General features: G+C 36.3%; 2 protein-coding genes across 7 annotated transcripts in view; one reads left to right on the top strand and one right to left on the bottom strand.

Annotated features, from left to right (window-relative positions):
* LOC125664029 (platelet endothelial aggregation receptor 1-like) overlaps positions 1–15,126 on the bottom strand; it is a 42,752-nt gene that overhangs the window by 7,013 nt on the left and 20,613 nt on the right. Inside the window, exon 1 of one of the 5 annotated variants that reach the window (XM_056152720.1) lies at positions 11,713–11,772. The exons of the other annotated variants lie outside the window; for them this stretch is intronic. The gene's annotated coding sequence lies outside the window, so the exon portion shown is untranslated. Of the gene's footprint in view, positions 1–11,712; positions 11,773–15,126 lie in introns of those variants that run through there. 5 annotated transcript variants of the gene reach the window in all.
* Positions 1–15,126, top strand: part of LOC125664027 (metabotropic glutamate receptor 3-like) — a 55,431-nt gene that overhangs the window by 26,340 nt on the left and 13,965 nt on the right. The window lies entirely within an intron of this gene.

Below are 15,126 nucleotides of genomic sequence, written 5' to 3'. Positions count from 1 at the left end.
ATGAATTTCAGCGCCAGATAGATTACTGTTATGCAGGTCTCAAAGGTGTTGTCGCAATTGTAGACGCGATTCTAATGTATGGAAAAACGCGTACCGAGCATGATAACAATTTGAAAGCTGCTTTACAGAGCACAAGAGAATTGGGTATTAAACTCAATGATGAGAAACTTGACGTTGGTCAGTCACAGGTTGAATACTTTGGCCACTTGCTCTCTGCAGATGGCATGAAACCAGATCCTAAAAACGTCGCTGCTGTGAAGGACATGCAACCTCCAGCAAATCGCAGTGAGCTTGAAACAGTTCTAGGCATGGTAAAATACTTGTCCAAATTTTCACCAAATTTAGCAGAGGTCACTAGTCCTATGAGAGAATTGTTGTCCAAAAACTCGGAATTTATCTGGGACTCGGCTCAGGATGAATCCTTCGCAAAGTTCAAGGATATCATCACAAGATCACCAGGACCTGTTTTAGCTTACTTCGATCCCCACAAAGATATTGTGCTACAAGTTGTTGCTTCCAAATACGGTCTTGGAGCTACTCTCCTACAAGAAGGAAAACCTGTCTCTTTTGCCTCAAAACCACTCACGCAGTCTGAAATTAATTACGCACAAATTGAAAAAGAAATGTTAGCCATTTTGTTCGGGTGCAAGCATTTCCATCATTACATATATGGGCGCGAAATTTGTGTACAGACAGACCACAAGCCATTGGTGTCGATCATGCAGAAGTCGATACTTACTGCCCCTGCACGTCTGCAGCGAATGATTTTACAATTACAGAGATACAGTATTAAGCTCGTACATGTACCAGGGAAACAGATCCCTGTGGCAGACACTCTCTCTAGAAAATTCTTGGCTCACACTATGCCAGAACTCTCACAAGGCACTGAAGCCCAAGTACACTTTGTTCACACAAACTTACAAGTCAGTGATAAGCGGCTAGAATAAATTCAGCTGTCTACACAATCTGACCCCCAATTTCAAACACTGTCCAAGTACATCTTGGAAGGATGGCCAGAATCTCGTACTGACTGTCCAGACTCCATTAAGCAATTTTGGAACTTCCGTGACGAGCTCTCGGTAGAAAATGATCTTATTATGAAAGGTTCTAGGATTGTTATTCCTCATGACCTCAGGACAGGACTCTTGAACAGACTTCACGTAGGACATACTGGAGTAGAGAAAACCCTTAGACAGGCTCGTGACATTCTCTTTTGGCCAGGTCTTACTAAAGATATTACAGACCTCATACTTAATTGCAATATTTTGTTTGGAATATAGAAATTCCAACCCCAAGGAACCTCTACTCAAACATGAGATTCCATCATACCCTTGGCAAGCTATTGCCTCGGACCTCTTTTCATGGGATGACAAGGACTATGTTCTATTTGTTGACTATTACAGCCGATACTTTGAAGTATTCAAGCTCAACAATACTCAGAGTTCTACCATTATCTCTAAGTGTAAGGAAACTTTTGCACGACATGGTATACCAGAAAAGTTTATGTCGGACAATTGTCCACAATATTCAAGTTATGAGTTTGCTAATTTTGCAAATGAATGGACTTTTCAATATATTACCTCAAGTCCGAGATACCCAAAATCGAATGGTCTTGCTGAAAGAACTGTGCCAACCATAAAACGCATTTTCACCAAGTCAAAAGTTGATGGACATGATATTGACTTAGCTATATTGACCTATAGAACTACCCCTTTGGACATAGGGTTATCACCATCACAACTACTAATGTCTAGGAGACTTAGATCAAATATCCCTACTATTCAGGAGAACCTTAAACCCATTCATCATGATACTGACAAAGTTGGAGCCAAATTGCAACTTGGCCATGACAAGTCAAGGTCTTATCATGATAGGTCAGCACATGTTCTGGAACCTCTCAATTCTGGTGATTCTATTAGGGTTCAACTTCATGACAAGAAATGGTCCCCAGCAATTGTAATGAAACCACTTGGGAATAGGTCTTATTCTGTAAAAACCCCTACTGGTTATATATATAGGCGAAACAGGAAGTTTATCCACAAAACCAATGAAGTTACCCAGTCAGAAGACCTTGAACTTCCACAATACAATGTTTTTGATCATAAACATATTGAGCAATCACTTAATACTATGCCAGACTTAAGCTGTGATAGAAATAAATTGCAACCCAGTGAAAGTCCCAACATTGTTTCACCACAGAGTCCAGAAACATCAAATCCATATATCACACGATCAGGTAGAATAGTAAAACAAAAAGTGATTCAATCTATGTAAATGTAAACAAAGACTATTTGTTCAATATCATTTGAATGTGATTGTTATGTTATATTAGAAGTGACAGAACACTGTTTATTATGATGTAATAATTACATGAACATGTATATACACTATAGACTGATTTTCTCTTAAAGGGGAAGATGTTACATTATCCAGTCAAATCTGTTAGAGCTATCCCTCTTTGTGTATTGATTTATTAGTATGTGTATTGAACATGCACATTGTGTGAAATTGTGTTTTCCGGTTATCAAATATAGATGTTGAAGCATGGCTGATTGCTTTTGTTGTCTCCGAAATCGAGCCGCCATCCGGCCATACTTGAACACAAAACATTACAGGTCCAATGCCCGAAACAAGTCAGAAACTAAAGATGATGTAATTTTTTAGCATCAAGGTAAGACATTTTACTTTATCCTAACATAAGGACACGGATTGCATCCTAACAAAAGGACACGGATAGTATCCTAACATAAGGACACGGATAGCATCCTAACATAAGGACTCGGATAGCATCCTAACATAAGGACACGGATAGTATCCTAACATAAGGACACGGATAGCCTGCAGAATTACGTGATTGAGAGTATGCCGACACCTGTCATTTATCCCGACTCATATAACAGTGATTACAAAACTTGAAACTTGAAATCCAAAACAGAAAGAAAATTTTGAATCAAAATAAAATTTTGAAAAACTCCAAAAGGTGAAGCCCTTTCAGCCAAACGACAAGTGAACGGATTTGCTATGATTATCAGAAGGCAGGTTTTTGACTGCCACAAAATTGCCAATAACCTAACATGGCCACCTCTCTCTCTCTCTCTCTCTCTCTCTCTCTCTCTCTCTCTCTCTGAATACATGTGTATAAAATATCTTATTGCATTTCTCTCTCAAATGGTAACAGACAACCCAAGGACAAAAAAGGTTAGCCAAATGAAATGACTGCACCATCTGACCAGAAGTACTAAGTTAATTATAATCTTAGACATGTTAAGTCACTGTATAAGTTACTCACAGACGATGGATCTAGAAACTGCTATTTGCAATGCGATTACAAATTCTGGATTAATACTGCCCGCAAGCATACATCTACCTCTTACAAATAACTCGCTAATTCAAAAATGCCCCTTGCCTTAATGTCAAACAGCTTTATATATAAACAAGGGGTTAAGTTCTTGAAAGCAAAATACATGTTTACAAATGTCCATATTGTATTTGTAGGATTCTTAAATTTCCCCCCTTTTTTAAAACAATAACTGTACTTTAACGACATTCCATGTTTTCGGTTATAATTTTTAGGGTTTCGCCCCAAAAACCGAAAAGGTCTCAATGCAAACAATCTGATTTATAGTTAAGGGTCACATACTTTTAGAAAATAGTTTTCAAAGGTCCCATGTCATCTGAATAAGATCTGAAGAAGTTTTCCATTTTTTAGAGATTTCTAAAGAAATATTCATATTTTAGCCCCAAACCTTGTTAATACCCCCCCCCCCCCTCATATATATTTATGTCAAGCAACTTTACATATAATCAACGGGTTACATACGTTCACTAAATACTTGTTTGCAAATGTTAATGATATTTATATCGGATCTGAAGAGTTTTTCCAGTTTTTGGCTATCATTCTTACAAATTTCATTTGTTTTGCCCCCAAACTCGTAAACGCCCCCACGTAGAAATGTCAAACATCAGGAGACAATACTTGTTTGTAAAAATACCTGGGCGGTCCCCCGTCACCTTTATTAGTCCATGGTCTACTCATACAGCAGAACAGTTATTGAAAATAATTCAGGCACAACAAAAGCATATAAACTCTCCCGCCAGTGTGGTCAAATATTGCAGACAATGTCAGCAAACAACGGAAGATAGCAGCTACTCTCTTCTTCCAACTATGTACTTTCAGTGTGGTAAACTTGGCCGTATTAAAGTCATTCTAATAACAATATTTGCCTGTTAACAGCAGGTCAATAACAGATCTGTTTCTTAAAATATTTTAATTGGTGTCTGCCACAGGACGTCATCGCCTTCGCTGTACGAGAATTGTACATGTATACGAATTTTGAGAGATGTATGATATATCTCCATCATATTTCTTATTATTTTATTACATTTGGAGTATTCATATGATTTATCAGGCGCATGCAGACGACAGTGAAATTTTAACAAGTAAGAGCAATTATAAAAATATTCTATATATCTCTTATCTCCTGGCTCTCTATCTCTTTCTCACTGTTACAGTGGAGACTGTGATATTTGATTTACTATAGAAACAATTATAATAGTGAAATATTTCATATTTACTATCGAAAAATAATTCTTTGATCGTAGAATTGAAAACTTTGATACTTACTATAGAAAAATTCTAATACCTTGATTTTACAGATGGATACTAATTATAGAAATTCTGATACTTTGATTTTAGAAATGAAAACTGTAATGCTTACCATAGAAACATTCTAATACCTCGCTTTTACAGATGGATGCTTACTATCGAAAAATTCTTAATGCGTTGACTTTAAAAGTGAAAATTTGATCCCTGCAATAGAAACATTCTAATACTTTGATTTTACAAGTGAAAAAAATTGATACTTACGATAGAAACATTTTAATACTTTAATTTTACAAGTGAAAAATTTGATACTGTAATCAGCAAAAATGACATCTTTGAAAATTGATGCCTAGATTTATCATGGGATTCTTTTTGTCTTATTTCAATTCACTTTTAAAAGTAGAACATTTGATATTTCGAATAAGTTAGCATGTTTTATATAAATCTTGCTTATTATCTTCTAACTGTATCTCTGTGGCAAATATTTTGAACTCATTAATATATTGGTGCATGGATTTTCTCGTGTTTTTCTGCTGTTGATAAACTAGTAGAAGACACATATTTTCTAAGCATTTTCGGAAGACTATTTTTATCAACTTATTCATTAACGTTTCAGAGCCCATATCCCAACTTCAACCAAAGTAACTTTTCCGAAAAGAAAAAACTAAGGGTAAATTACCATTATCATAAATCTATCATAGATTTGGAAAAGTTGATGACGTCATAACTCTATGAAAAAGACTTTGCACTAATTCCTTTTATCCTTGGTCATACACAAATACCCCCAAGCGAAGTTTTGGAGGATATTAGTTTTGCCTCTGAAGACAAATTTTGTCCGAAGATTTTCTCAGAAAATTTTCATTAGCTTTTTTCTCCAAATTTTGTGGAAATGTTATATACTATGCAGATTCTAACCTTTGCACATGGTATTTCCAGAATGATTTATGGAAATAAAGGTGTCTTATGCTTAGGTGTTTAATTATATGATGTGTTTTCATAATCATATACGGTGGGCTTATAATTATTTGCTGTGGTTTCATAATTATGTGCTGTGGTTATGTAATTATGTGCTGTGGTTTTATCATTATATGCTGTGGTTTTATAATTATATGCTGTGGTATCATTATTATATGCTGTGCCTTTGATACATGTATCATGTGCTGTTAACATTCAATTACAGTATGTGCGGTGATTCTCGTATTATACGATGTTGACATCCAATTAATAAGTTGTGGATCTATTACGATATGCAGTTCTGATATTGTATGTTGTTGATCTATTATTATATGCAGTTTTGATATTACAAGTATATGGTGTAGATTTTTAATTATGTGCTGTGGTTCTGTTATAAGCTGTTGTTTTGTTATTATATAGCGGTTTCGTATTTATATGCTGCAGTTTAATATTTATATGATATGTCATCATTATGTGGTTTGCCATTATGAGGTCGGTCATTATGAGATTCGACATCATATTATGAGGTTTATGACACCTGACAATTTCTTTAGAAATAATAGAAGCATAATCAAATCTTCTGAAAGATGCGCTTTATGAGATATACAGGTGCGATCATACCCTCATGTATATATATTTCAAAAATGATTTTTTTTAAAGGGGCATAACACTGTTTTTTGATAGATTGAAATTCATGTTTTTGTCATAGAATTAAAGATCTTTTATGAATAAGTGGATTAAAAATATTTTACACACGGTATATTTTGTATTAACATAAGATTTGACTCCCAGAATCGTGTTTGTCAACACGCTTATACATGTACATATAGCTAGGAAACCACGCGCGGCAGTGAAAACACAAACAATTCTATAAATTATGTCAAAAGCATTCAACATTTCAACATCCGTTAATGATAAATCAATTTAGGGAACAAGCACAATGAAGGAAGAACAGGAAAGTGTCGTTGTAAAAACTGTTTTCACCGAATTGATCAATCCGGTATGGAGTGATCTGAATATTTCCATGCAGTGACTAAAAAGCTTTTTAAAAAAGTTATTTTTATAATAGTTTGTAAATCATCCGCACATGATATGTGAGCTTTAGGCACCTCAAATACCAGGAACGTGTAATCAGGATGGTCCGGGGGTGGGAGGTGGTCTATGAACTTTCGTTGACCACCATATTCAGTTATTTACATAATTAGGTAGGTAAAGATAATATCTATTTTGTGACCCCCACCCACCTCTTTTTTAATAGTATTAGTGAATGGTAAAACTGTAAGGTCTAAGGGGCGAGGTCAGAAGATCGATGCCGGATAAAAATCTAAATTCAAATAGATAGGGGGAGGGGGAGTAAAAACTCCCGTAAGTTTCTTTCATCCAACATTGATTACAATTTATTGGAAAAAGAAAAACAATTAGTTTTCACCGTGTTTGTCCATCCATCTGTTACTGAGAAAATTAAATGGTTTCACTTCTTAAAGTTTTCTGAACCCCTGATACTATATGTAGGCCTAGGTGTGTATTTCATCTGTATAGCCTAATTCTCTATTTTTCGATATATTTCGTGCTTTAGCGATTATTTTGTATCGAAATTGCAAAAAGCCAGGCATACATATACTCTTTGGAGATTATCGCGTCATGTGACATAGTGATACATATCAATTGTGGTGAAGCGAGGAGGCATAAACACATTCTAAACAAGTTGTCAACTTGCACATACAGCAGGCTATGGATACTTAAAGACCCCCAAAAAAATACCGTACGGTTGCTCCACGGATCACTGAATGTGGGCGGAGCTTATCCATGGTCAATGTTATTTACCTGGAATTTACCTGGCCAAGAGATCGGTTGTTGTGTATATTTTTATGATATACACAGGAAATTTCTCAGGTTATTACAAATTATGCTTAGTGTCTTGATTTGTGCAAAAAAAAAAAAAAAATTCTACCTACATGCATACCGCATTTCTATTTCCCGTAAACCTTCAAACTTGGTCATATACATGTATTGCAAATGACAGGTTTAGCCCATTTCTAAACCTTTGCTTTTTAAAACTCCTAATTAAATTGTTATATATCGTATATAAATAATTTCCTAAATATAATATTACCCGGCGTTTCCGGGCACTTCCTAGTGTCCTGAGAGTTCGCGGTGTCGTGGGTGTAGTAGGAAAAATATCCATGTTTCGAGAGAATGAATAAATCCAAGTAGATATGTGTACATGTACAACCAAATGAAGAATGATCAAGATACCCCTCAATATGGGCCGTCTGTAAGGTTTCTGTAGCTGTAGTGTTTGCGTAATGGTGGTATCCCAAACAGAAGCTGACACGAAGTCTACCCCCCTCCTCTCTCTCTCTTTAGGGTTTCTGTGGACGTAGTGTTTGTGTAACGATGGCACCCCAAAGAGAAACTGACACAAAGTCTACACCCCCTCCTCGCTCTCTCTCTTTAGGGTTTCTGTGGACGTAGTGTTTGTGTAACGATGGTATCCCAAACAGAAGCTGACAGAGGCTAGTCTACCCCCCCCTTTCTCTCTCTCTCTCCCTTACTCTCAATCATTGACTAAATGAGTAATTATTGTCATACGTATGCAACACTATTGCCATGCCATATTATTTCATCTATATTATTGCTACAGTTTTACACATTTCTCTCTCTCTCTCTCTCTCTTTATAAATATAAAACTGTGATAGATTATAAATAGCTCAATAACTCTCTCTCTCTCTCTCTCTCTCTCTCTCTCTCTCTCTCTCTCTCTCTCTTTTATCTTTATAAATAGAAAACCGGTATAAATTATAAATAGAAATATCTAAATAACTCTCTCTAACTCTCTCTCTCTCTCTCTCTCTCTCTCTCTCTCTCAATATAAAGCCGTGATAAATTATGAATAGAAATATCTCAGTAACTCTCTCTCTCTCAATATAAAGCCGTGATAAATTATAAATAGAAATATCTCAATAACTTATTTATGCTTTTTTACTATTGTTTGATTTCTGATTGTGTAATTTATAATCCATGTGGTATCTCAAACAGAAGATTTTTTTTTAACTACTGTAACAGTTTTACGCATGGGCAATATAACCATTATACATGTTGATGTGCTGCGCCAATAAAGAATTGTTCATGTTTTTATAAATATAAAGCCACAATAAATCAGTAATAGAAAATATTCCAATAACTTATGTTTGTTTGGTTGGTTTTTTTTTTTTTTATTATTATTGTTTGATTTCTGATTGTTTAAACTATAATACATGTATAAAGATGGAGAGAGAAAATAAGATGATAAATTGCATTGTATAGGGGACGTTAGAAATTAAAATATTCTAGGTGCGAGTCAATGCTATCAAAACTCAGGTATACTGGGGCTTTCCTCGAGATCTGAAGACTGCCGGTCATCATTAGCCATGATTGTTATCAAAACATCTTTCTCAGGTAGCTGTAGACCATGGTCTCTGCAAACGTCAATCAACCTAAGCTCCATTGTTAAAAGTTTGATTGACCAGCGGCTTATCATTGATCGCAACACAGGTAAAATTTGGGGGCGTTAACTTAAAGTTGGGTCTTTAAAGACCCAAAAAAAACACACCGTTCGGTTGCTCCACGGATCACTGAATGTGGGCGGAGCTTATCCATGGTCAATGTTATTTACCTGGAATTTACCTGGCCAAGAGATCAGTTGTTGTGTATATTTTAATGATATACACAGGAAATTTCTCAGGTTATTACAAATTATGCTTAGTGTCTTGATTTGTGCAAAAAAAAATAATAATTAAAATTTCTACCTACATGCATACCGCATTTCTATTTCCCGTAAACCTTCAAACTTGGTCATATTTATGCATTGCAAATGACAGGTTTAGCCCATTTCTAAACCTTTGCTTTTTAAAACTTCTAATTAAATTCTTATATATCGTATATAAATAATTTCCGAAATATAATATTACCCCGCGTTTCCGGGCACTTCCTGGTGTCCTGGGAATTCGCGTTGTCGTGGGTGTAGTAGGTAAAATATCCATGTTTCGAGAGAATGAATAAATCCAAATAGATCTGTGTACATGTACAACCAAATGAAGAATGATCAAGATACCCCTCAATATGGGCCGTCTGTAGGGTTTCTGTAGCTGTAGTGTTTGCGTAATGGTGGTATCCCAAACAGAAGCTGACACGAAGTCTCCCCCCCCCCCCCCTCTCTCTCTCTTTAGGGTTTCTGTGGACGTAGTGTTTGTGTAACGATGGCATCCCAAACAGAGCTGACACGAAGTATACACCCCTCCTCTCTCTCTCTCTTTAGGGTTTCTGTGGACGTAGTGTTTGTGTAACGATGGTATCCCAAACAGAAGCTGACACATAGCTAGTCTACCCCCCCCTTTCTCTCTCTCCCTTACTCTCAATCATTGACTAAATGAGTAATTATTGTCATACGTATGCAACACTATTGCCATGCCATATTATTTCATCTATATTACTGCTACAGTTTTACACATTTCTCTCTCTCTCTCTCTCTTTATACATATAAAACCCTGATAAATTATAAATATCTCAGTAACTCTCTCTCTCTCTCTCTCTCTCTCTCTCTCTCTCAATATAAAGCCGTGATAAATTATAAATAGAAATATCTTAATAACTTATTTATGCTTTTTTACTATTTTTTGATTTCTGATTGTGTAATTTATAATCCATGTGGTATCTCAAACAGAAGCATTTTTTTTAACTACTGTAACAGTTTTACGCATGGGCAATATAACTATTATACATGTTGATGTGCTGCGCCAATAAAGAATTGTTCATGTTTTTATAAATATAAAGCCACAATGAATCATTAATAGAAAATATTCCAATAACTTATGTTTTTTTTTTTTATTTATTATTATTATTGTTTGATTTCTGATTGTTTAATCTATAATACATGTATAAAGATGGAGAGAGAAAATACGATGATAAATTGCATTGTATAGGGGACGTTAGAAATTAAAATATTCTAGGTGCGAGTCAATGCTATCAAAACTCATGTATACTGGGGCTTTCCTCGAGATCTGAAGACTGCCGGTCATCATTAGCCATGATTGTTATCAAAACATCTTTCTCAGGTAGCTGTAGACCACGGTCTCTGCAAACGTCAATCAACCTAAGCTCTATTGTTAAAAGTTTGATTGACCAGCGGCTTATCATTGATCACAACACAGGTAAAATTTGGGGGCGGTAACTTAAAGTTGGGTCTTTAAAGAGATTCAACAGTTACAAGTCTCATTATATTGTGTTGTATAGCAAATACCTGTAATAATCAGCACCGAAAAAAGTTTATTTAGTTTTACCAACAAGGCAAGTGGAGATAAATTTTATTTAAACTTCGAACTACTTCAAACTAACGGAAAACCACCTCCAATGACGAACCTACATATTGCATTTTAATTCATCATATCAACATTTCCGTTTGCAAATTATAAATGGGTTTATTGTCCTTCAGATTGGACATAGAGACTGATTTCGAAAAGTATTATAGCCTACCAGGTATTGTATTTAGGCAATCAAAGTTGCCGCGGGTCTGGCAACCACAGACATTTCTGTGTAGCATACACTTTTTGTATATATGCACCTTTAATTTCATGTGTAACGATACATGTATATTGGTTTACTGCCCGCCCCCGTTTGAAGTTATGAGTATTGACACCATGTATGAAATGACTACCCCCTACCCCGATTTAAAAAAGTTTAAAAAAGAATCCTTGTTGATAATTGTCAGGAAATTTGAAATTCGGCGGCTTTATCTAAAATAAATCTAATGATGCTGCGTGTCAACGTGATAATAATTGCAACTATAGAATGGGTGTCTGCCCCCCCCCCCCCCCTCTACTATTTTTATTTATTGAAGTGAGTGGAACGATTATAAGGTAGAGGTTATGACTATTGGCTTTATGTATTTAATGACAATCTCTCTCTCTCTCTCTCTCTCTCTCTCTCTCTCTCTCTCTCTCTCAAACACACACTATACGATTTAAGAAGTCGATAGTTTTTCAGATTAGTATCAAGAATTTTAAAATTCAGTACCCCCCCCCCCCTTTGACAAAAATTACGATGGTAAATTAAATAAATATCGGTAAATCGGCTGTTTCCTTCTAGTGCACTAGTGCAAGATATTGCTAACAACTTACCTTTTAGGGACGCAATTTATTAACCTTGGACAACATTTCTTTCGATATTGACAAATTTCCTCGGGTCTTATTTGTTTTAATAGCCACCAGTGCTTACAAATAGTAATGTGAATACCCAAATGTGGCGGAGAAAGCGAGTATGAAATCGACAATCGCAAAATGTTTACATGGATCGCTGTCTAAACACTAGGACTCTTTTGTACTGTTATTTAGTTAAACATCTGTAATTGACGTTGTTTTTTGAAGGCAAACAGTGCAATTAGGCCTATCATTTATGTTTCGATTAGACAAATTATGATACAATGCATCGTTGGCAACTAGACCTACCGTCACAGGTGCATATCGGGGAAAAAATCAAATTAAAAGTCGAAATCACTATATTGTATTTTGATAAAGCAATTTCATTTTATTATCATCATTATTATTGAATTGTGAACTACATGTCGTTCGGAAGTGGGGGTACAGCTTAGTTTAAACAATATTTATTCGTAAATAATTCGATAATGTTTACAAACAATGTCTTATACATGAAATAGATTGAGAAACAAGCCAAAAGGCTTATATTAATCTAGCTCTAAATATCTTACAAGTAAGAGGTGAATGAAAATTCTAAGTAAAATAAGTCGTATACTAATTATTACCATACATGCTTCATATAGCTTCATACTGTAATTGGTGTTATGAATTCAACAAAAATATCCTGTAGGTGTCAGGGGTGGATCCAGTAATTGCGGTTACGGGGGCGCCACTTTATGAGGCAGGGAGTTTGGGGCCGCCATGGGGCCCCCAATGGGGTACCACAATTCAACTTAGATTTGAAAATTTTAGGGGGCGGGGGCGGGGGCGCCTCCTACTGGAAATAATCAGTGGCGGATTTAGAGGGGGCACACCCCCCTCCCCCCCGTAAAATTTTCTTTAAGGTAAATCGTGGTATCTTGTTTCGGAAAATGCAGTAAACGATAAAAGAAGCAATAATTTCTTACACTCCCGGAGAAATAAATGACAAAATCTTTGATTTCTTGAATTACTTTATTGGAAGAACTTCCTTTTTGTCCAAAAAACCCTTACAATTTGGGTCATTTTATTAATTTCACCTTACTAAAATGATAGAAAATAGTACAAATGACTAAATAGGAGAAATATTTCAAGCCCCATAAAATCTGTAGAACCCAGGACCCCCACCAGGCCCCACCTGGATCCATTGCCTCATAAAGTAGCGCCCCCCCCCCCCCCCCGCAACAGCAATTCATGGATCCGCCCCTGGTAACTCTCTTTGACCCGTGGGATGATGGAAGATAAGTCGTTAGCATGGTGTCTGATGTACCCGAAATGTGAACCGCACTGCATCTACAGAGAAGTGTTTCCTCGTATAGATTTCTAATATGTCCTCCAACTATCTGTCTCCACGTACCTTCGGAAGCGGTTTATGGTCGACACTATAGTGAGATCCTTAAAGCCAGGGTTCTGTGTTTGTGCATAAAATATAACACCAAACAACATGAGTTTAAACAAAAAAATATCTGACTAACCCCATTACTCGTTTGGATTTAGATTAGTGGCAATTAATCACACTAACCAGAGAGAGGTTATCTATGTGGAATTCAACCTTCGTATGTGGCAACTTATTTCCCCAGATCTCTATTGCTAACACTACAGGTATAATACCTAGGATTTTTATGTCTCTCATAATATCTTGTCCCATCCAATGTTCTAGTCATTGTAGAAAAAACAACACCCCCTAAAATATCCCCACAACCTAGCTGACTTGACCCTGTACTTTCTGTTAATAAATGCAGCACATTGGAATCCTCTCACACTGCATCAGGAAATATTCTACCCCATTGAAGTGATCCACGAAAACAAGTCACATTCTAAGGTCACTAACCTCCATATCTCGCCAGTTGATATTGTTATGAATTCTGAGGGGGGGGGGGGGGGGTATGATCACTCACTTATCTTATCCCACTTAGGCGGTATAAACGATTTTATAGACCCTGAATTATGTACTGTACAATGTGCCTCGTTTGATATTGTAGTTGATACTCGTATGGTTGCCACTTTGGGTAAGGGGCTCTTTTAGGAAAAATGGACATCAAAAGAGCTTTTTGTGTATTCCCAGTGTTCCCAGGGGATTTCAATTCGCTAGGTTTTGTACGATGTGGACAAATGTCTTCCTGTGTGTTGTTCTATAAGCTGCAGAATATGGGAAACACTCGCAGCTTTCTTGCACTGGCTCACCCAGTATAGGACGGGTATAAATACAGGAAACCATTATCTAGATGACTTTAGTTTTTGCTGGTAGGCGTGGCAGTCAAGACTCTTTAATACCCATGTCGTTATTCAGCAGTTTAGCTGATGAGGTAGGTTACTACTGGCCAATGAAAAAAACTACAGACCCAACAACCAGGTTAATATGTGTAGGGTTTGAAATAGACACTGTGAAAATGTTTACTAGGATTCCACAGACAAAATTAGTCATATTGAGGGATTTAGTACATAGTTTGTGGATAGGAAAAAAAGTTACATTAGTAGGAAATGCAATCATTGGTCAGGATGCTCATTTTTTCTAAGTCAATACGGTTCAGTAGAGCTTTGATTCGAAGAAGGTTTTTCAGATGAGATCGCAAAAACCGAGGTCCTGTGTCACAGCAGGTGTGGTACGATAAAGATCCCCCATGTTCAAAGGCCGTAAGCTCCGAGTATAAGCCTTACTTTGGCAGCCTTTCACCGGCAATGGTGACGTCTACATATCAGTGAAAATTCTTGAAAAAGGACGTTAAACGATATACATTCAATCAATCCATTTGAAGAAAGTACGATGCTTTTTGTGGAGTTCTTAAACATCAAATTAGAGTAACATTAGGAATTAAAAGCAATAGACAAGTTAGCGAAAGTGCCCAACATTCTACCCAGTTTTATTTCTTTTTTTATTTTAACCCACAATTCATCCTGGTTTTTCGTCGCAGATATTTTTAAACACATGTATTCAAGGGCCAGTAAAATTTTACTGAGGACCTTTAGAAAAGCCATTCTTTATCTACATGTAATTTGCAGGTTACTGATCCGGATAACATTTCAAATAATCATTTAATTTGGTTTTATTATGAGTAAATTTCCTAGGGCCCATAGATGTCTGTGGTCTTGATGTTTGGGCTGTGTTTGCAGGACGGAGGGCGCAAACCGAGGTTGGGTCTGCAAATAAACGTGTCTATTTCGTGTTGCAACGCGAAAATTACGCGGTTTTGTTTTATATATCCTCAAAATGGTGGATTATAACGCAAAGGTTTGGCATTTAATCGCCAAGGTTTAGCAAAAACTCGATTTTTAGTTACGAGAGTGAGCTCGGTGGGCTTTCGTATCATCTGATCATCTTTCTGAAAAAAAAAGAAAAAAGAAAGAAAAGCACGCACCTGA

Source organism: Ostrea edulis, chromosome 1 (assembly GCF_947568905.1).
Source record: "Ostrea edulis chromosome 1, xbOstEdul1.1, whole genome shotgun sequence".
Classification (NCBI taxonomy): domain Eukaryota; kingdom Metazoa; phylum Mollusca; class Bivalvia; order Ostreida; family Ostreidae; genus Ostrea; species Ostrea edulis.
Note: the sequence above shows the minus strand (reverse complement) of the source record. Positions and strands in the feature narration are given on the sequence as shown.